General features: G+C 39.2%; 1 long non-coding RNA gene across 1 annotated transcript in view; it reads left to right on the forward strand.

Moving 5' to 3' along the window:
- Positions 1 to 18598: 18598 nt before the first annotated feature.
- Positions 18599 to 23173, forward strand: part of LOC149065005 (uncharacterized) — a 41039-nt gene continuing 36464 nt past the window's right edge. The window contains exon 1 of the long non-coding RNA XR_016195749.1: positions 18599 to 18842. This is a non-coding gene — a long non-coding RNA (uncharacterized LOC149065005). The remainder of the gene's footprint in view (positions 18843 to 23173) is intronic.

The following is a 23173-nucleotide window of genomic DNA, read 5'->3' on the forward strand; positions in this document are numbered from 1 at the left end:
AGTCGACGTTTTGATATCTCGAAGCAAAGCGCTTTCCATCGGGGCTGCGACAATCGAAGAAAATAGCGCCAGCCTGACAACTACAACAACAGTCGTCACAACATCTGCTTGCTCTACAGTGACGCAGGTAGAAACATTCGGATCCACGGCACCAGACGATACCATGTGGGTTGTTGACGGCACAACCTACGCACGCGTCACCACGACCCCATCGAGTGGGGAAGTCGGCACCACCACATCTCAATGCAAGGAGACTTCCGTCGGAGTTACAACGGAAGATCGTTTCGCAACAACGGTCGAAACAGTCGCCACAACATCTGCACGCTCCACAGAGACGACGGAAGGAACGTTCACGACGCCAGAATATACGTTGTGGACAGTGAACGGTACCACCTACGCAGAAGAGGGCACGACAAGTTGGGAAGTCGACGTTTTGATATCTCGAAGCAAAGCGCTTTCCATCGGGGCTGCGACAATCGAAGAAAATAGCGCCAGCCTGACAACTACAACAACAGTCGTCACAACATCTGCTTGCTCTACAGTGACGCAGGTAGAAACATTCGGATCCACGGCACCAGACGATACCATGTGGGTTGTTGACGGCACAACCTACGCACGCGTCACCACGACCCCATCGAGTGGGGAAGTCGGCACCACCACATCTCAATGCAAGGAGACTTCCGTCGGAGTTACAACGGAAGATCGTTTCGCAACAACGGTCGAAACAGTCGCCACAACATCTGCACGCTCCACAGAGACGACGGAAGGAACGTTCACGACGCCAGAATATACGTTGTGGACAGTGAACGGTACCACCTACGCAGAAGAGGGCACGACAAGTTGGGAAGTCGACGTTTTGATATCTCGAAGCAAAGCGCTTTCCATCGGGGCTGCGACAATCGAAGAAAATAGCGCCAGCCTGACAACTACAACAACAGTCGTCACAACATCTGCTTGCTCTACAGTGACGCAGGTAGAAACATTCGGATCCACGACACCAGACGATACCATGTGGGTTGTTGACGGCACAACCTACGCACGCGTCACCACGACCCCATCGAGTGGGGAAGTCGGCACCACCACATCTCAATGCAAGGAGACTTCCGTCGTAGTTACAACGGAAGATCGTTTCGCAACAACGGTCGAAACATTCGCCACAACATCTGCACGCTCCACAGAGACGACGGAAGGAACGTTCACGACGCCAGAATATACGTTGTGGACAGTGAACGGTACCACCTACGCGGAAGAGGGCACGACAAGTTGGGGAGTCGACCTTTTGGTATCTCGAAGCAAAGCGCTTTCCATCGGGGCTGCGACAATCGAAGAAAATAGTGCGACTTTCTCAAGAGCATTCGTTACAACATTAATGGAGACTGTTGAACGTATTCCTGAGGATAGTTTGGAAGGAGAGAAATTGTGGATTGTTGACGGTAGAATTCGTAAGAACGTGAGTACGTTATTTGAAATATCATCTATTGATGCAGATAGTGGTGTGTCAAAGGGAAGAAAAAGAAGTGATTCTATTTTTGGAAATGATGGAGCATCAGTTGGCCAGGATAGCCCTTCACTTCATTTGCGGATTAATGGAGATTCTGATGCGTCTTGTGATTCATATTCCGTACTTTCCTCACATCAGTTCAATGATGAAGTTTTGAGTCCTATTTCGTCTTTTGTATCAGATTTTTCATCGTCTCATCTTAGTACTGGCAATATTTTTTCTCGATCAAAGTTTTTGAAAATGAAGCGTCCTCTGAGTTATTTCGAGATATTTCTGAGTAATTTACGTTCTCAATTACGTCAAAAGGTCAACTTTCAATCTAATGAAGACACCAAGGATAGCATGATTCACTTGCCTCATATCGGTTCTTCTAAATTTTATTCCAGTTACGATTCAGAGGCATTGGAGTATCTAAATTCACCGAAACATAAATTTGCTGACTTGATGTTGAATAGGCTGAATAATGAGAAAGGAAATAAGTATGTTTCTGACAAAATAGCTCATCGTTTACGGAACGTACATCGTGTTTTCTCTAAACAATCTACTTTAAGAAAACACATTTATACGAGATTGTCAAATTTGTGGAATAAAATACTTGTAGAAGTAAGTTTCGAGCGGTCTATATGTAGTTACAGTGGAGAGGGTGTGCCATTGCGACGACAACGTTTCCGAGGTGATGGCAATGGGATGTGGTCTTTCGATGGTAGGACCTATGTGCAACAAAAGCTTCGGAAACCTTCGCATATTCTGGCCCAGAAGTTATTGCCCTTTCAACAAGGTGAAGAAAAGAGTCATGGAAGGAAAATTGGTTTGCTTCGATCAACATACTGGAGGAAAAACTTTGGTGGAATTTTAAGAAGTGATTCGTTTCCCAAATTTCCGTTACATTTTCCTGTAGAGCATCGCAGACACTTTGGCGCCTACAATAAAAATTACGAGCCTTGGTTTGATAGAATAAAACAGGGACACGAGATAATGAATTCGAATGTAAGAAAGTTTACAGTGTCTGATGGAGAACAAAGTTTTGAATGGGAAGCATCTATTTGCAGTAATGAAAAAAGCATTGATGATGATTTTCTGAAAACTCATCAGAAGAAAAATCATAATATAAGATCAGATCAACAAGTATCAATCTCTACAGAGAAAAATACCAATCGTGGCGTTTTTAATTCGCATCACAAGATCATTCAAAACATTGCATCAGATCGAGAATCCTCTATTTGTAGTAGCTTGGAAATTGTACATGGTGATGTTACCGAATTGTATCGAAATGTAAAAAATAATCGAAAAAATCCAATATTCACAGAGAAATCTGTTGTGAGTGCTGCTTCTGATTCTCATCACCAGATGATTCATAATAATAAGCTAGATCGGAAAGCACCAATTAATCATCATATCAGATCAGATCTAAAAACGTTAATATTCCCGAGTAACGAGGATTATATTCCTGAAAGGCTTAGTAAGGTAAATCACAATATTAAATCACATAAAGAAACCCCATTATTTACTGAAAAGAGTGCTGAGTTTTATGTTCCAGGATTGCTTCATAAGATGGATAACAATATTAGACATCATCGAAATATGCCCATATACGCTGAAGAAAGTACCAAGAGCGATACTCCTGATCTGCATCTCAAAACAAATCACAATACTAGAGCAAATCAAAAACCACTAAAATTCACTGGAGAAACTATAGAAAGTCACGTTCCTGTTATGCAGCATAAGATGAATCACAATATTAGATCGAATAAAAAAACGCCATTGTTAAATGGAGAAAGTGCTGAGTTTGATGTTCCTGAATTGAATCATATGATAAATCAAAACTCTAGATCAAATAATAAAAATAGAATATTTAGTGAAGATCGCGTGGAAGGTCACGTTCCTGAAATACATCATCAGACGGGTCACAGCATTAAATCGGATCGGAAAACGACAGCATTCGCAGACAAAAGTGGCGAAGGTGATGTTTCCGAAATGCATCACAAAACTGGTCACCGTATTAAATCGGATCGAAAAACGCCATCATTCACAGAAGAAAGTGTCGAGGATGGGGTTCCCGAAATACACCATGAAACGAGTCGTCGCAATGTTAAATCGGATAAAAAAACACCAGCATTCACAGAAGAAAGTGGTGAAGGCGGTGTTTCTGAAATGTATCACAATACGAGTCACAGTATTAAATCGGATCGGAAAGCAACCTTCACAGAAGAAAGTATAGAAGGCGGTGGCGATGTACCTGAAATGTATCACAGAACCGGTCACAGTATTAAATCGGATCAAAAAACACCAGCATTCACAGAAGAAAGTGGCGAGGGCGGTGTTTCAGAAATGCGTCATAAGAATGGTCAGAATATTAAATCGGATTGGAAAACGACAACATTCACAGAAGAAAGTGTCGAGGATGGTGTTCCTGAAATGCACCATAAACTCAGTCGCAACGTCAAATCGGATAAAAACACACTAGCATTCACAAAAGAAAGTGGTGAGGGTGGCGTTCCCGAAATGCATCACAAGATGGGTCAAAATATGAAATCGGATCACAAAACGACAGCATTCACAAAAGACGAAGGTGGTGTTCCTGAAAGGTATCATAAAACCGGTCACAGTAATAAATCTGTTCGAAGAACGCCATCAGTCATGGAAGAAAGTGTCGAGGATGGTGTTACCAAAATGCACCATAAAATGAGTCACAATGTCAAATCTTATAAAAAAACACCATCATTCACAGAAGAAAGTGGTGAGGGTAGTGTTCCTAAAATGCATCACAAGACGGGGCACAATATTAAATCGGACCGGAAAACGACAGCATTCACAGGAAAAAATTTTGAAGGCGGTGTGCCTGAAATGCATCACAAAACCGGTCACAGCATTAAATCAGATCGAAGAACGCCAGCATTTACAGAAGAAAGCTTACCCGGCGGTGTTTCCCAAATGCATCACAAGACGGGTCACAGTATTAAATCGGATTGGAAAACGACAGTATTCACAGAAGAAAGTGGCGAAGGCAATGTTCCTGAAATGCATCACAAAACCGGTCACAGTATCAAACCAGATCGAAGAACGTCAGCACTCAGAGAGGAAAGCTTATTGGGCGGTGCTTCCCAACGGCATCACAAGACGGGTTACAGTACCAAATCAGATCGAAGAACGCCAGCATTCACAGAAGAAAGTGTCGAGGGTGGTGTTCCCGAAATGCACCAAAAGAGTCACATTATTAGATCTGATCGGAAAAGGCCAGAATTCGTAGAAGAAAGTGTTCCTGAAATGCATCAGAAGGTGGGTCATAGCATTAAATCGGATCGAAAAACGACATCCTTCACAGAAGAAAGTGTCGAGGGCAATGTTTCTGAAACGCATCATAAAACGAGTCACAATATTCGATCGGATCGAAAAACACCAATGTTCGCTGAAGAAAGTACCAAGTTCGATGAACCTAAATTGCATCACAAGATTATTTATAACAGTAAATCAAATCGGAAAGCACCAATTATCAGCGGGGAAGATATACATGGTGATGTTTCTAACTGGCATCATAAGGTTAATCACTATATTAAATCAGATCATGGATCTCCATTCTTCAGAGAGGAAAGCGTTAAGGATGTTATTCCCAAACAGCATCGTAAGACAGTCCAAACTACTGAATCAGAACGGGAAGCTTCGATTTGCAGTAGTGAAGAAAACATAGAAGATGAGAATTATACACCGTATCACGAAACAATTCGGAATACTAAGAAACCTCGGTACGACAAAAAACCTTTGCAAAGCCACAATGAATTTCATGCGTCTGTTTTAAAGAATTCAAAAGTTGATGAAAGAGAAGATCCCTATAGATCCATTGATCTTGTGAATTACAAAAAGGGAAAACATTGAACGGTCATATTAGATGGAACAACTGATCCAACAGAATTTACACTTGCATCTTGCGAGGACAATATGTCATTCTCGGGATACTGCACAAGCGAAAATCTATGGTAATTCTTGTTGTAAAAATTTTCAATGAGAGTTAAAAACAGTGAACAAATGAAGCGAATATACCTAAAACAAGGAAATATCTCTACAATCAATTCACATGTTATCACCGAATTTGAATCTGTAATACTTTGAAAATATTATTCATGACTCGAGTATGACTGCATACAAAGGCAGCCGTTCTTTTGTATATCCTGAATACACAATGCCGAACTATAAAAAATGTAATCGAACTAAAATCAGACTTTTTTTTTTCCTACTTTGATATTTAAAATCAAGTTTACAGAAAAAATTTGTGATTTTTTTTGGGGTAATAAAATGTACGAATAAGATCGAAAAGTATCGTATTTAGTTATGGAAATAAAAATGTACTTATATTCAATATTTTTTGTTTTTCCTTAGTTCCTCTATCGGTTACTTATCTTCTAAATTAATTCCTAAGCACGACACGAAAAACATATGTTTTCCAAAACATGGCGGTTATTTTCAACTGAAGTGAACCAACACACCAATCACGACTAGGCTTTGTCGCATTAGCGTTAAAAGGTCAGTGCCTCGGAGAGTGTGGTAGTGTTGGAAGAAATTCTAGTTGGTAGTCCGGCCGGGTAATCAAGGAAACAGGAGAAAAGAAATGGTATCAAAGAAAAGTGAGAGAAAATTTATTAAAAAAATTAATAGAAAATGACAAACTACAAAATAAAAAAAACTAAATGCTACATAAAACATCACAGAGCCCTGATAGGCTTAGTCCAAAATGATATCAGCAACGTGGGGGAGGGGTCGCACGGGTACACAATATGGGGAAAGAAGCTGTAGCGAAATCAATATCACTTTCGTAGGGTGCCCTGTAAGGTGTCACGTGTGAAGGGGTCAGTCACATCGAGTTCACGAGTGTTCAGAATCCGTTGCTCATAAAAACATGTAAGATATCGGCTGGTATCCCGTGTCAGCTTACGTACATCCAGCCAAACCTTGATCTCCGCTGTCCCGAAGGGGGATATAAGCTGGTTTGCCACATGGGTCAAGGTGGAAAAACACTAGTCGTACGGTTTACGTACAGAGCCACCTGGCCTGGCTGTAGGGGCTTTGTCCCCCTTCAGCCTGGTTCCATCCTATCCTTCTGCGTACATGCAGGGCCTCCCGGCGGGCTGCATGGGTATCGTACACATTCGGCCTGGTTCCATGCTACCCTTTGTCTCACATGCAGGGCCTCCCTGCAGGGCTGCATGGGTGTTGTTCCCATTACGAGTAGGGCGTTAGTCTATTTATTGGGTAATGGAGTCTTTAGCTGACGTTTCTAGTTATAGACATAACTGCCATCTTTCAGAAAAGATTTTGTAGAAAAAGTTCGGTGAATGAAGCTCAAACTTTCTGCCAAGTATTGAATTGCAATGCTTAATATATTGAAACATCAATCAATGGTAATATTCTCTTAATAAACAGATGCTCGAATTCAAACTTTTGTGATGCATAAATCGATTATGTATTTGTCCCCTATTGGAGCTCCTTGAAACACTAGGCACCTACAGTACATACATCACTTGGATCAGACACAGTTGGGTATTCAGGAAACAACAGAAATTGAAAATGCACACAGAGTTCCAACACGTAATGGAAATATACCAAAACCAATCATCATAAGATTTAATAGCGAGAACTAAAAAAAAAATCTGGTTACAAGAAGCCAAGAGTCAAGACAATCTTACAGCAGACAAGATAAATGAGGTTTTTCGAGACACCAGAAATTATGTTATTGAACACTTAATCATGGAAAACAATTGGATCACGAAGGGAATATTAAACAGAATAAATTACAAAGAAAGATTGTACAAAAAATAAAAAAAAAACCACCCAAATATTGTTTTATACGAATTAGAATACAAGAAATATAATAAAGATCTGAAAATGCATATTAAAAAAATAAAACAGGAGCACATTAGGGATACATTTAGGCTATGTGGAAGTAACAAGAAACAGCAATGGAAATGTATGAATCACAATATTCTAAATAAAAATGTAAAGCACAATACATTTCCAATTTCTGACAGCAATAAACATTTAGCAAAAAAATTCATTGAGGATTTCATAACAAGAAACATAGAAGAAATGGAATAAGGTACAGACTGTAACTGTGAGGAGGAGCAAACAATAACTAACTCTAACAACTCGATGCATTTTTTTCGAAATTAATGATACCATTATCACATAGACATAATAAAAGACCTAATTAGCCCATCTATATTAAATGGTTACTTTTACAGGGATTTAAAATATGCCACTGTACGTCCCATTTATAAAATAGGAGAGACAGATAATTTATTGAACTACAGACATATGTCAATTCTTCCCATTTTTTCAAAAGGAGTAGAAAAGTGTATGAAAAAACAACTCATAAGTTTCTTAGATTAACAGAACTATTTCGCACCAAACCAATATGGGTTTCAAAAAGGTAAAAATAAAGAAATGGCCATTTCAGAACTAAGTAATTATTGGAACACCGGGTTTAACTATAATAAATATTCAATAACGGTTTTTCTGGATTTAAAAAGAGCTTTTGACTATGTGGATAATATACTGTAAATATATTAAATGTACAGTATAATATAATGATACTAACAGAGAAATTGTCATTAGCTGATACGAGGTAATACATTAAACTGGTTTAAAACATGTTGCTTTAATAGAAAACAAGCAGTTAAAATAGAAGAAATCAGTACATTTCTAGATGTAAAAAAAGGAGTGCCCCAGGGATCGGTTCTCGGGCCGATTTTGTTTCTTGTTTATGTAAATGACATTCAAACTGAATGTAAATGGTAAATTAATTTCTTTCGCTGACGACTCAATACTGTATGTTGAAGATACCGAAATTACAAATTTACTAAAAAAATCGAAGAGGACCTATTAAAAATCAACAAATGGCTTAAGAAAAATAAACTTAAACTAAATATACAAAAAACAAAATACATATGCTTAAAAAAAACAAGAAATATAAATAATTTAACTAACATAAAAATCAAAATCCATGATCACTGTCCATGCCAATTCACAGTGGTTCACACATAACTGTCATAAAATTGAAAGAGTTCACGAATACAACTACCTAGGAATAATTATACAAGATGACCTAAAATGGAACTCGCAACGTGAAAAAATAATAAAAAAATTAAGAACATATACCGGCCATTTTATATAGATTAAAAAACACAATCGACAATAACTTTCTAAAAGATTTATTTTATGCTTGGATGTACTCAATAGTAACATTAACAGAATTACTGCTTGGGAAGGTGCTGATCTAACATATATACAAGAGCTTGATAATATTGCACATACGATCCCTAATAACAAACACCATAGCAAACAATAATGCGACAGAATGTCACAAACTAACTATAAGACAATACTATATTTATAGACTAATAACATTTTCATTCTCAAACAATAAATGGCTAGAAACAAACAAATAGAACCTCATCTAGATCGAATAACATATATCAAGTGCCGAAAACAAATAAAACGTTATTCCAAAAGAGTTATAGATATACCGCCCCAAAAATAATGAACCTATACCATGCAATTAATCATACAAATAATAACATAAGAATATCCAATCACAATATATTTTTTATTCTCATTAATATTTGTCTTGAATCCATTACTACAACAATAATAGAGATCATAAAACACAAAATAAATTTTTCTAAAAAATAAAAAAGGGGGAAAAATTCAAAAATATATAACCATATATTCCTGCTATCAATTGAAAAATACATGTGATTACATGAGCATACGTGATATATATTCTGTGTATGCCAACTGAATAATTTTTTATGTTCGTATTTACGCATATATGCACTGGTGGAAAATAAAATACCAACACCAAGAGCAAATTACTTTAGAGGAATGAAATTTATGCAAAGCAATTACCTAGGTAACATATTTATTTTATTAGAGACTTATTTATTAACAAATTCCCTGGACGGATCATGCTGATCCCTTGGGAATACGTGAGGATCACGTTATTATTATTATTATTATTAGAGTTTCAAGATCACAGGTTAAAGTAAGAGCGAGAAAATGCATTTCGAATGTGAAATGGCGGTACATTAATAACCACTGTAGTCGCCATGATTGTGAATGCAAGCCTGCAAACGTGCATGCATTGTGTCATACAGGTGCCGTATGCCATTTTGTGGGATGGCGTTCCATGCCTGTTGCACTTGGTCAGTCAAATCAGCAACAGTTAATGCTGGTGTCCAGTCTTCCAATCGGTGAAGTCTTCCAATAATGTCACAGACGTGCTCGATGGGAGAAAGATCTGGTGATCTCGCAGGGCAAGGCAACATGTCGACACTCAGTAGAGCACGTTGGGTGACAGCAGAGCGGTATGAGGGCGAGCGTAATCCTGTTGGAAAACACCCCCCCCCCTCTTGAATAGTGCTCATGAATGGCAGCACAACTAGTTCAATCACCAGTCTGACGTACAAATTTTCTGTCAAGGGTGCCAGGAATAAGGACAAGAGTGCTCCTGCTGTCACAGGAAATCGCTCCCCAGACCATAACTCCTGGTGTAGGTCCAGTGTGTCTACGCCGCAGACAGCTTGGTTCCACGCGCTCACCTGGCCTCCTTCTTACCAACGTACGGCCATCACTGGCACCAAGACATTAACGGCTCTCATCTGAGAACACAACAGATCCCCACTCCGCCCTCCAATGAGCTCTAATTCGATACCACTGACGTCGCAGATGGCAGTGATTTTGAGTTAGTGGAATGAACGCTACAGGCCGTCTGGCTCCTAGCTGTCCCTCAAGTAATCGATTTGTTACAGTTCGCTGTGTCACTCTGGATATAACAGAAGCTCTAATTTCTGCTGCAGATGCAGTACGATGCGCCACAGCAATGCGGCGAATACGGTGGTCTACCAGTAGTGGCCCGTGTGCGGAAGGACCTCGGTCTTCTTGAGATAGCGCCTTCCCGTGACCACTGCTGCCAACAATTATGCACAGTGGATACATCCCTGCCAAGTCTTTCCGTAATATCGCGGAAAGAAAATCCACCTTCTCGTAGCCCTATTAAACGGTTCGTCTCCTTAAAGGCATACTTGACTCAAACGTAGCTCACAACGTCCAATCCGGACGATAAATAACGCTCATGAAGTTTACGTAATCAAACGTGAGTTGAATGATTATAATGGCGCAACACTAGCGCCACTCTTATTCGTCTAGTGCGAAATTTGAATGAGCGTCATATTTCAGATGTGTGAACATGTCTCCCAAATTTCGTTTATCTAGCACAACTTCTTCTTGGTGTTGGGAATTTTATTTTCCGCCAGTGTATATGCTATATACAGCTAAAACGGGGAAAAAAAACTAAAAATATATAAATACGACTTTTATAAAATATTTATCCAATTAGTACATTAAAAAGGCTGTTGCATAATCCAATTAACTCTTGAATCTAATTTATATTGACCCACTGGAAGGACTTGTAGTCCCTTGGGGTCACAGAGTGTCTGTGTTATTATAATGCAATTTTTTTGTGGGGGTTCTTTTTTTCGGTTGTTTTGATTGTATGTTCTATGTATTGTGTTCAGTCCAATAAAAAAATAAAATATGGGCGCGGTGAGTGTGTCCGCTCTCCATTATGGGCACCTTGGCCACTAGTATCAAAACCTTCGCTTAGGGGCCGTTCAAGTATTACGTAAGCAAATTTTTAGCCATTTTTGACCCCCCCCCCCGTCAGCAAAATTTCGTCATCAGCTCTGCCCCTCTGAATCGTAACTCATATTTTCATAAAGGGTGGTTGATGACGTAAGCATTATCTAAACCCCCCCCCTCCCCCTGTCATCAACAGTCAGTAAATCGGAAACTCCTCCCCCCCCCCCATCGATGATGACGTAATACTTGAACGGCCCCTTATGACGCATATAACGTCTGTTCTTCGTAAAAAATATTTTTTTTTAGTGAGGCCTCGACTATTTTGTCACCCTGTCCTAAGAAACCCAATTAAAGAAAGAGAAAGTTGCTGCCTTGTCTCTCCAGCGGCAGACAAGAATTCCACGTTTCTAAGTGTAATATTCGCTGGGACATTCGAAGTCAAAAACTGGATTTTATTTCGGGGGAAACAGCATAAACGCGTTTTCCGTTAGTTTATGCTGTTTTTTCCCAACTTTTATCAGATTTTTGAATTCAAGTATCTCAGTACTTGGAAACGTGGATTTTTTTTTTTTTTTTTTTTTGCCACGAGAGAGAAAGGCAACAACTTTCTAGTTGGGATTTTCAGGACAGGGTGGTCAAATATAAAGTCAATTTTTTTTAATTTTAATTACTTTACAACCCCTCGCAATATGAGTTACTTACCCCGACCCGGCGAATGTGATTCGCCATACGGGGGTTCCCCGAAGGGAGCATTTATTTTCTCAATCAAAAAAAAAAAAAAAAAAAAATTTACATGTTAAAAATATATGCATTCTATATCACCGGAGCACCATTGGTCCGAGGTTAACAATTCACCTTACAAAAGTCGGGCAACACCATTCACAACCCGCGAGCAGGAATTTGGTGTTCCCGATTACCACTTTTCAATCTATTTGTTTCTCTCGGGAACATTTCACTCTGTTCCTAAGTACCTTTGCACTGCCAAACCCCTCGCAATATGAATAACGTATCTGAGGTGTTATGTCTCACAGTTGCTCATCGGCGAAACCCTTTTTTCAAGAAAATTGCTCAATTACCACACCAGAGCACTACGTATTTTTTGTCTTATGGGGTTTTAATAATTCTGTCAACAAGTTAATAAAAACTCGTACGTACAAAAAAACTACCCACACATTTTACAATCACTTCATTAAAACATCACTTTACTTTTTCATTAGACGCTTACAGTGGCCCAAGGGCGTAGCGGGGGGGGGGGGAGGACTTGGGGATCTGGTCCCACCCCCTGAAATGTGAGAAAATTACCGAAAAATGGGAAAAAGATTGCCAAATATATTGTTCTATCACTTTGGTCCCCCCCCCCCCGAACGAAATTTATGGTCACACCCCTGCAGTGGCCTCTTTCTCGTTTTGTCCACGTCTGCTCCCACCCCCGGCAGATTCCGACACTAACTGTACTTTTTCTCTTCTCTCTTTCCCCCCAAAGCGCACAGGGGTTCAGTTCCACCCACAACAATCTCTCCAAGGTCGGGGGAGGCTTCTCTCCCTTATTTCTCACGCGCCCCCACCAAGAGAGAGAAACTTGCCTTGCAGAGGCTTGTTTCTCAAGGCGCCTTCTCACTATGACTGGGTCCAGTCATCCTGATCGGGACTGGGGGAAAGCAATAATTTATGGCTTTCAATAGGAAGTCCACATAATAATGACGGAACGGGAGGTTTTCTCCCCACCAAGCGTCTGCCTTTGAAATTTTCGAAAAGTAGACAAAAAAAGTGACGCCGATTGCGGTTGCCGATAGCATTTAAGGGGTTTGAGGTTTATGTCCAACAAAGACTTTTTATCATCTTTCACCTTAATTAAGACCAGCCAAATGCAACGCTAAACACTGCGTTTCTGTCACTCTTCCTCTCTCTTTTTTTACAATTATAGACGGCAAGATTCTCTCATTGTTGAATCAGATATCTCAATACTAGTAAATTACATTTTTTTTTTAAACCGAGCACAACTCAAGTCTATCGCCATGGGCAATTTACTACCTAGTGAGTTGTGCCGGAAGTGTAAGTGTGTGTACCGAACAGTCTGAGTGCGTATCTACTGTTGTGTTTTGATTTTTCAGTGCTGCCATCTAAATTTCAGAAGTGAAGTGAGTAATGACTGAATACTTGTACTGTTGTAGGCCTATTGCTCTCTGTGGCGAGACTTTTTAACGCGGCGATCTGCCCGCATTAGTGCCTTAAGTTGGGAAACACGGAAAACCTACTTCAGTCAACTTCAAACCAACTTAGTAAATTACATTTGAAATATACAACACAATACTATCAAATTATATTCAAATTATCATTTCAGTTAGACCATAATCGAGTATAAGACACAATACAAATGGCTCAGCTCGACAAAGTAATAGCATGTAAACAATTAAAAAAAAATAGGATACAAAACGCACATTAAATATATAACAAACACACATAAAAATGACAAAAAATAACTTCCACGTCATAATACGTCTGTCATAGCTTGAACTTGAAAGGGGACGCTGATTTCTGTGACCTTCGAAAATACGCTGGCCGTGCCATCTAGCACAGTTCTGACTAGTTAAGCCTGGTACCCGTTTTTGAAATCACCCTTCCCTATCTCCCAGACAATCATATTCAGCGTTTTTTTCCTACACCGTCCCGGGAAAAGGGAGCTATGTTCTTTCAGTTGTTCCCCTTGTTTGCAGGTGCCCCCTACTTGCTGAGGGATGAGATGATTTTAGTGCCTGTTCAGTTCTTTTGGCCCAACCCCTTTTCCAACCGAACTCTGCCACATCTTTTCTTCGGCTCTCGCATTTATCCACGGACACCCTCATTATGGAACCTCCTCTCTGGTTCTGTCAGCCCTTTATTGCTGTTGACCCCCTCCTAGCCTCATTCCGTGACCTCCGAGTCGGTTCCTTTTTTTTCGATCTAGGATGTTTCTCACGTCTAGGGGGGCAATAAAACCTCTTCCTCCAAAGTCTTGGCTATTGCACACAAGACTTTCAGGTGTCCCATGCTTGATTTTCTCCCACCCACCATGCCTAATGAAATGGTGAATACTCACCACCGGACATTCCACTACGGGGCCAAAATGGTTTGAGCGTGGTTTATGCCTGTTCTTCTGTGACATTCTTTAACCTCCGGAGAGTTGCGCTTCGTAATGACCGGACAGTTATTTCGGAAGTGAAATTTTGAGTTGCACTCAAAACAAGTAGGTTGCTTCAGCCCCTCTTTCACTTGAGTTCCCCTTTTATTAACTTCAAACGGCTTGTTTTCTGTCGGTCTATCGTACGGTCGTTCTGGTGGTTCCTCCACAGATTCAGCACCACGTTACCCTTAGATGCGAGGATTCTCTCCCCAAGTCCGTCGGTTTAAAGCAGTCCAGTCTCTGCCGAATTACAATATGGGAAGCCGTCTCCTGATCTAACGTCTGGAACAATTTGTTGGCCACCACCAGAGAATTTATACCTTGAAAATCCTCGCCACCCCCCCCCCCCTCAATCTTATATATTGCTGCCACTGTGACGTGAGCTCCATCGCGAATCAAACGAACGTCTCTTCCCTGTTCAGTTTCACCATTCAGAAGTTATCCAAGCACGTTTGAGGAGAAGGCTGATATTTCCGCAACACAATTGTTTTCAACTCTTCATAATCATCATACTGATCACTGCTCAAGTAGGTTAGTAGATTTGCCGCCTTTTCTTCCAACATGCACTGCAGAATCTTTGCCATCGCTTCCTCGGGCGCATTCTCGCTAAGGAACGCTTTTTCTAGGCTAGTAAAAAATAGCTCCAGCCTTTGGACTCTGAGGGGACTTTTACTGTCAACATCTTCACTACTCTCAGGAACTCATCTTGGGCCTTAATACGCCCATTTCTCCGTCTCGTTCGGATTGCTCTGATTAGCTGAGTCGATACGCAACTTCTCCATTGCTAACCGCTCCTTGCTTTCCAACCTAATCCGACGTTCCATCTGCTCAATCCCCCCTCTGGATTTTTCCCTCTCTATTCTTTCAGTTTTTATCTAAAGACCACTACACACGCTCAGTTATGCCTAACTACACAGGTTAACCCTACAATGCAGGATTTTTTATTTTGAGCTGATAATTTTCTCCATAATTAATTAAGCCTATGGAAAGCTCGAAAAAATATTCTAAAAAAATTATTTCGAATTGTACTCCTTATACAGGGTCTCAAAGAGGACGTACAGATGGCGTAAAGTCGCATATGAAATAAATGTATTGAAGAGTATTATTACTTTCCAAATATATACAGTCGTATCCCGTTTTAACGAATACCGTTATAGCGAAAATCTCGTTTTAACGAACACTTTTCTAATCCCCCAAATAAGTTTGCATAGGAACAATGCTATGTAATCTGGAATTCCTTTATAACGAAGTGATTCTTCCGGTCTCTTGGCGTTCGTTATAACGGGATTCGACTGTATATATACATAACTACCTTCTTTGTGATTCAAACTATAGAAAGAAAAAGAAAATTGGGTTGCAAACTTCAACGTAAAAAAAAAGAAAGAAATGAAAATAAGTCATTTCGACCCTACAGTGCATAATTTTCTTTTCTTTACATTTCTTTTTTTCAATTGTAGAGTTTCACTGCCATTCATGAATAGCTTTCGAAAGCAAATATGAATAATGAATGTTTCAAACACATGAAGTTGCCAATTGGCAACGGAAAAAGAAACATGTTTAAAGTAGCTGTTGCCAGTTGGCAACAGTATGCACTGTAGGGTTAAACGGCGCTGGTTCGGTGCATCCACACCATTCAGTTATACCTGTGCAGATGAAGTTTCTGGAACCGGTTCTAGGTGATCTGTGGGGATATTTTCATTGTTCGATCGCTTTCTTCGCGGTCTTTCGATCAGTTGGGATTTTCTCATACGAATGCTTTAAAGTTCAAAATTTTCTAACATGATTTCCAAACATGATGCTTTGGGTGTAGTTGGATTGGTTACGGCAGTATTATTCATTCAAAAAAAAAGAAAAGGAAGGACAACGTGGTGCAAAGATTGGTTAAGGAAAATGCAACAACATCGCACGTTAAATTATTACAGGAATCGAGACCAAGAGATTGGCATAATTTTCTCAGAATGGATGAAGATGCCTACTCAAAGCTGCCTCGATTGCTCTCTTACTCGTCCTTTTTAATGTGTATTGTTGGAGGTGCATTCTCCGGATTCCGACAATAATCCCGATAATGAGTAACTTCTTTAAAATACTAAAATATTTTAAACAAGTTACTTTGAAATCGTTATTTTTAAAGTGACCTTAAAAAAGATATAATAATAATAAATATTAAATAAAATATAGTTATATTTAAAATATAATTAATATAATAAAATGTAATTAAATATAATGAATTTATATTTTAGAAGTTACTTAAATTGTAATAAGTAACTTCTTTTAAAATGGAAAAAGCTTTGTAAATATTCGCATCCGAGATTAACAGCACGTATATTCAAGAACATATAAGGGTTTTCTATAAAAATAATAATAATGTGTCATATCAGATATGTCGTAAGATTGTATGACATATCTTAAACTGGAATAAAAATTGAAAACTGAAAAAAAAAAGCCAATTATCATCGTATAATTTTTGCTTATAACATGCCGAGTTCTCAACCAATTTTTACGCAATTTGCACAAAACATGACGCTATACATGAGCCATAACTGCACAAAAATTTAAAATGTGACAAATCATTATTCAATGAGATACGAGTGTTTTTGATTATTAATTGAGCATGCGCAAATAATATAAATTAAATTTTTCATAATTTGATTGCCAGGTATATATAGTTCACCTTATATAAAAATTCTAACTGAATGCCATGAAAATTCAGAAAGATATACGTAATATTGTGAGCTGTAATTTTGAAACTTGCTGAGAGTAACTATAACACCAAACATGGCCCCCGCTCTGTCCCTTGCGGGATATAAGCGGATTACCTTGCGGCTGGGACATGCTGGAAGAACTCTCCTGACACACATCCAGGCCCGGCGAACATCCCCCGACTCGCAAGCCACCGGGTCCGTCCCGCCGGGACCCCACTCCATCCCAAGCAGCCACACTCCGAGAAGCCTCCGGAAACCTCCGATGGTCAAGAAGGAGCACAGGTGGACCGCCCGCCAGATCTCCGACCCAGCAAAAACATTCCGCCGGCCCTCGACTCCACTAGTCCACGAAAGAACACCCCCGTCCGCCACTCATCGCCCAAAGGAACAACAGAACAGAACCAAACGTCCGTCCCCCTCCGTCAGCCCGCACCCGTCCATGCCACCACCGCAATCCGTCTCCACCAATCCATCCGCAGATGGACCCGTGGGATCTCAGTTGCCAATCACTCGCTTCAGCTCCTTTGCCACCTGAAAGAAAACATACATACATGGCACGCTGAGAGTAACTGAATAATATGGGATTTCTAACAAATTGGTGTTTCGATTAATTTGTTATTTAATTCTTCCGAGAGTAAACCCACAACATTAAACGAGCGAACAGTAAAATTTAAAAAAAGTGATAATTATTATCCTACGTGACTGTTGATGATTAAGTTGGAATTTGCAGCCATTTTAGAGATCTAGGAAAAACTAATTAGGTAACTCAAACTTTTTTTCCAGTGAATTTCGACTAAGAATTAACCAAGTTATATGTATATTTTCCCTGACGAGCTTCAGATGACCATCGATAGATGACACCTTTATTTCCAACGAAACTCGTTAATGGAAGTGAGTTGCGGTACAGCGATACGGCTGGAGTTGATGTGTAGTGAAGTAGTCCAAAGAAATTACGAATTCGAATACTAGGATGAGAGTTACTAGTCACTGTCATATTCAATATTTTCACGTGGAAATCACAAGCGTCAGTCCATTATTCATACTGAGCAGTTGAAAGGATGTGTGTGTGCATTGTGGGATATCTTTCATGATATACTATTTCTGAGATTACACAGACTATTACTAACACTAATCGGCATAGCAGAAATCATTATATTCCCTGTAAAATGTGATCATTTTTCCATGAAGTCACCACCATTGCCGTGAAGCTGGAATTTTGTATGTATTGTTTTTGTTACGTGTCAATTCAAGTCTATTTATAACCAAATCAATATTTATTTAGCCAAGGCAAATGAAGACGCAGTGCAACCCGGGAGATAAAAGCTCGTAACTAACAATGATTGCACCATCCCATTCGATCACACACGCACACACGTATAAAAAGAGAATCGAAGGAAAAGTCAGAAAATCAAATAAAATAAACGAGTAACATCGCACACACAACGAGCCTAACCAAATAACATCGTTAAATCAAGCATTCGAGTGTCTTTCACGTAGTTAAAAAACAGTCTAAGATTTCAAAACAAACACTCGTATGTATGGGTAATGTCAGCTACTTAAACAAATTGCAAAAGAAATGTCGATTTCGGGTTGGCAAGCAATCTTATACGAGATGAGATCGACGGAGGCTCTCGTCCTCACTTGGTAATAAACTTTCCTTCCGCCCACTATGGCGGTCCGGTCGAACGAAACTTGGTAATGAAAATAGAAATTTCAGGAAACTGATTACCTGACTCTTCCATCAAGGCATATATTACTCAAGACCACAAATTTCATGAGCCTTGCATGGAAATTAAGCATACAGTCACAGTTGCAACTTTGAAAATCTAACAAGAAACGACAAACGTATCAGGTAAGCCTCATCTTTCAAGAAATTTTTCCTACTAACGTAAGACCTAATGAATAGTAAAATATAACTTTCTCCTATTCGAAGGTGAAACCCTTAAAAATGTCATATTTTATGTATTCGAATGTAACTCGGAACCATATTCGCGTCTATCTCATGCGCGTAAGCGGAAAAATATGGATACAGCACTAGGAACAAATCTGTTGGAAAATAAGTAAATAATGCAGGGGGGAAATTAACATACATCTGTGCGCCATCTATACGTCATTTTAAGAACTTTACTAAATGTTACTACAGTGAGACCGCGATATACGGAACTCCGATTCAACGAATTTCTGGATTTTTTTCCTGAAATTCTGATGAAAAATCCCCATTTAAAAATTTCGCTTACAACCTTTTGGCCTTGTCCGTCCTAACCTACCCAGCACGTTAGAAAAAGGAAGACCGTGACCGTGAACAAGTGATACAGAGCGAGAGATCAAATAATATTTAAATTTTAGATCTACATCTCCTTCATCATGGGTTTTCACTACTAAAGTGAAAAATTTTAATAAGACCTTATGTTATATTCTTATTAAATTTTACCCATCTAAACCCTCCCACCCTTTCTTTCCCCCCCCCCAGATACATTGGCTTAAAGCAGAACGTTTCTGAGAGCTTTTTGAGCCTCAAGGGCCTAAGTAAATGCTTATGTATATATAAGAGAGTGTGTACAGTAGATACCATTTTTTACCCAAACCCCTACGAGTTCTCTTTTGCTTTTACATGTATAGTATATTGCAGAAAGATACATTATATGTGGGGGAGGGGGAATCATTAACAAGAGTATAGAAAGAAAGGAGGGAAATAAAAACTGCTCCAGTTGATAGGGTTACAATAAAGCTTCGCGATGGTGAAAAGAGAGGAAAGAAATCACAGCGAACTCTGGATCGAATTGATTCAGCTCTTAGAGATAAAAGGCCTCTGCACTGTTTGCCATAAACGTCATTCAGACTACCTAGCAAGTTTGCCACATTTTGAAACACAGCATCCTGTTTCGTTTCTTTTTATTATGGCGTACAATCTTCCTGATTGGCTCATAAATACCGCATAGGGATTGGATGTGGGGCATATAAATCGCCAATTCTGAGCCCGATCATTTCTTTCCCTCACAACGATGATACTCCGACAGACCAGACACGACCCAGGCTCTGTCCCTCCCGGAATATAAGCCTTTTACCCGTGCGGAACAACGATGATACTGGCACGAGAAGGGAATTTTTTTCCCCTGAATAATCAGAGGGGAAATGGACTACTTACTGAGCATGGATTGGTAGGACACATTGGGATTTTCATAACTACGGAATGCGAGATATCTTTCGCCCAGTGCTGCCCTCAAGGCTATAGCAACGGCTTACAAAAGACCTGGTAAAATGAAAAATTTTCGTAACTCCAGACCAGACCAGAATTGAACTTTGAGCCGATTCCCAGCCCGCGAGGGCCAACTGCCGGCATAAAAACTGGCCAAGAAGACCTGTGAAGAAGAAAATGTGTACATGTTTGTAGATAGATATGTGTTTGCATGAATGTGTAGTGTATGTAAAAAGAACTGGTCAAATTGGTTAAAAGTCATGATCTGGCAAAGTTAAAGTTAAAAATCATGAAGCAGACAAATGTCCTCACAGTTCACAGAAGCAGGTCACACAATCTGCAGCTAGCAACATCTATTCGAAGTGGAATGGGTGAAAAACATCACATGGGAGTCGGGACGCAGAAAACCCCAGCAATAACATCAAAAATGCAATACAGGTAATAAAGTTCTGTTTCAACTCAGTGCATCAGAAATTAATGGGGATTTACTATTGATAAATTTTATGTAAGCAAAACAATCCAAAGTTCAAAAAGAATATTCTCGCTCTTTTTTTTTTACACCTTTTTCAAATGTACATCATATGCCGGTCAAGTTCAATATGCAAGTTCAATTGGGAAATATATGTGTATATACAAAATTCAATAATGAGAAGATACAAATGGAATAGATGCAAATAAATGTCAAAAGTGGATAGATACATACTATGCAAGTAATGCGAGTATATACAATTGAATGAGAGCATTTATGTATTAAAATAGTATGTATACAATGAGATTTGTAGAAGAAAACATCTTTACAAACTCTCCCATGTAAGGCGCCCAATTTGTTTGGGCCTCCTATATTTCCTTAAGCAGTCAGCATCATAGTCAACAATTTCCCTCAGATGTTCGAATTGGGAACTAAACATTCGCTCGAATTGATCATTGTTTAATTTCTTAATGTATGTGAATATGTGATGTATGTCCAAGTCTTGTCTGATGTTAATTCCACGAACAAACCAAGGGGCTCCAACAAATCTTCTGAGTATTTTGTTCTGCATAGTCTGTAGTTTTTTGATATTCGTTTTACAAGCATGCGCCCAAGCTGGCGAAGCATAGAGTAGAGTAGGTCTTATTATGGATTTAAAAAGAATAATTTTGTTCTTTAATGAATTTCATTTCTCGATGCGATTGAGCATACCCATAATTCTATTAGATTTGTTTATTACATGATCAATGTGTGAAGAGAAAGATAGATTTTTGTTGAGGATACAGCTCAAGTATTTTATTTGTCTAACAGGGTTTAAAGATTGTGTACCAATTTGAAGTCGTCTGTCCGGTATTTTACGACGTCTAGTGAACCATAAAAATTTGCATTTGTCACTATTCAGTTGGATGGCAGATTGATCACACCAATATTCTATTTCATCCATGGTTTCTTGTAAATTGTTGAAGGCCCGTTTTCGTAACTCGGTAATAAAATTAAGAAACCATAAATTATTACCCTACGTAAATATTGATGATTAAGTTGCGATTTGCAGTCATTTTTTAAATTAAATAAAAATTAATTAAATAATTGGAAATTTTTATCAGTGATTTTGGACTTCAAATTAACCGAGTTCTACTACAATCTTTCTAACTAGCTTGAGACGATTGTCGATAGATGGCGTCTTCATTCCCTATGAAACTCATTAATGGCAGTAAATTGCGGTATAGCTAGGGTGATCATATCCGAAGACTGACAAAGGAGAACGTCTGCGCACCCATTCTTAGTGACGTCATTTATCTCAATTTCCTCAATAGATGGCATCACTATTCCGGCCAATAAAACCGGCCAAAACACAATAATTTTTCGTAACTCTATAAAAAGAACGAATAAAAAAAAGCAGAAACAGAAAACATACTGGGAATTAAAAAAATAATTCCGGAAACCTGAAAAGGAGGACAAAAAGGCGAACTTTTCGAAACGTAGAAGGACGCTTGAAATGACATCAAAAACTAGAAAGGTTGGTAACAATAGGTATAGCGATATGGCCTGAGTTGGTGTGTGGTGAAGTAGTCCATGAAATCGCGAATTGAAATACTAAATGATGGAGGAGAGTGGTGAGAAAGTCACTGTCATATTCAATATTTGCATGTGGAAATCATAAACGTCTGTTCAATATTCCTACTGAGACTTAAAAGGATACGTGCACTGTGGAGGACTTTTCGTGATACATTATTTCTCAGATATTATAAAGATTATTATATTAACGTTTTAATCGGCGCAGAAGAAATCATTAAACTCCCTGTTAAATGTGCTATATTTTTTTAAATGAAAAGCCTTCAAACGAACCTGGAGTTTTGTGTGGATGAAATATTTCGTCCGTGATCGTAAAGGGGTTAAAAGAATGAAAACCCTCGATATACAGTAAAACTTCTCTCCTGAAGACACCGGTAGGACGAAAAAACTTGACCGTAAAAGAGGGGTGACCGTTAACCAGGGGTATGAAATGTATACTTTTGTTATATAAGGGGAAATTATTATTTAGCCATAAATGAGGGTTGACCGCATCTGAGAGGTGCCCGTTAAGAGGGGTTAATTTTTTTCACAAAAGTGTCGAATTTTTTTTCCTTATTTCTCTTCACCCGAAACCACAATCCGAAGGTTATTGCATCACATTAATCACATCATCATCATCAACAACCATTTTCAATCCATTGCTGGATGAAGGTCTCCTCTAAATTTTTCCATATTATTCTGCCTGATGCTTTAGCCATCCAGTTGACTCCACCCACTTTTAGGATCTCGTCGATCCATCTTGTGTGGGGACACCCTCTCGGACGTTTAACACCACGGGGCTACCAACCCAGAATACTTGTGGTCCATCTGTTGTCTTGTCTTCTTGCAATGTGTCCAGCCCATTTACATTTTGAACATTAAATTCTTTTCATGATATCATATACTTTCGTGTGGCTACTCATCCAAGTGATTCGTTTTCTGTCTCTTCTTGGGATGCCTAACATAC

The sequence above is a fragment of the Pholcus phalangioides genome, unplaced genomic scaffold (genome assembly GCF_987345545.1).
Source record: "Pholcus phalangioides strain wild (caught in Gottingen) unplaced genomic scaffold, Ppha-v1.0 ptg000042l_1, whole genome shotgun sequence".
In the NCBI taxonomy this organism is placed as follows: domain Eukaryota; kingdom Metazoa; phylum Arthropoda; class Arachnida; order Araneae; family Pholcidae; genus Pholcus; species Pholcus phalangioides.